At 59.4% G+C, this 764-nt stretch overlaps 1 protein-coding gene across 1 annotated transcript in view; it reads right to left on the reverse strand.

Annotated features, from left to right (window-relative positions):
* The window catches only part of EPHA2 (EPH receptor A2), a 16,048-nt gene that overhangs the window by 6,487 nt on the left and 8,797 nt on the right, over positions 1–764 (reverse strand). The gene's annotated exons all lie outside the window — the stretch shown is intronic.

Raw genomic sequence — 764 nt, forward strand, 5'->3', positions numbered from 1 at the left:
CAGGGATGGAGGGGTGACATGGACAGGGCAGGGATAGGGGTGGCAGGGATGGGACAGGGATGGGGATGACAGGGATGGAGGGGTGACACAGACAGGGCAGGGATGGGGGTGGCAGGGATGGAGATGTGGATGGAGATGTGATGTGGATGGGAGCAAGGATGGAGGTGACACGGACGGAAGGGGACACAGGCTGGGGAAGAATGGAGGTGACAGGGATGGAAGTGTGACATGGATGAGGGTGTGACAGGGATGGAGGAGTAACGTGGATGGAGGCACGTGGATGGAGGGGTGACCTGGATGAAGGCAGGGAGGGAGGTGACACGGATGGAGGGATGAACACAAGGACATGAACTGAGGGATGACATGGATGGAGGCGAGGATGGAGGTGACACGGATGGAGGGGTGACACAGACAGAAGGGACAAGGATGGAAGGGGGATATGGACAGAGGAGCACGGAAGGAGGTGACATAGATGGAGGTAACGTGGATGGAGGAGTGAATATGGGAGAGACATGGATGGGGGTTGACATGGATGGAGGTGGATGAACACGGGAAGGACATGAACTGAGGGATGACATGGATGGAGGTGACAAGGATGGGAGGGTGACATGGATTGGGGAGTGACGTGGATGGGGGGAGACATGGATGGGGCAAGGCTGGAGGTGACAGGGCTGGAGGTGACAGGGCTGGAGGTGACAGGGCTGGAGGTGACAGGGCTGGGGTGACGGGGTTGGGGTGACGGGGTTGGGGTGACGGGGTTGGGG

The sequence above is a fragment of the Corapipo altera genome, unplaced genomic scaffold (assembly GCF_003945725.1).
Source record: "Corapipo altera isolate COAL_440 unplaced genomic scaffold, ASM394572v1 167, whole genome shotgun sequence".
NCBI lineage: Eukaryota > Metazoa > Chordata > Aves > Passeriformes > Pipridae > Corapipo > Corapipo altera.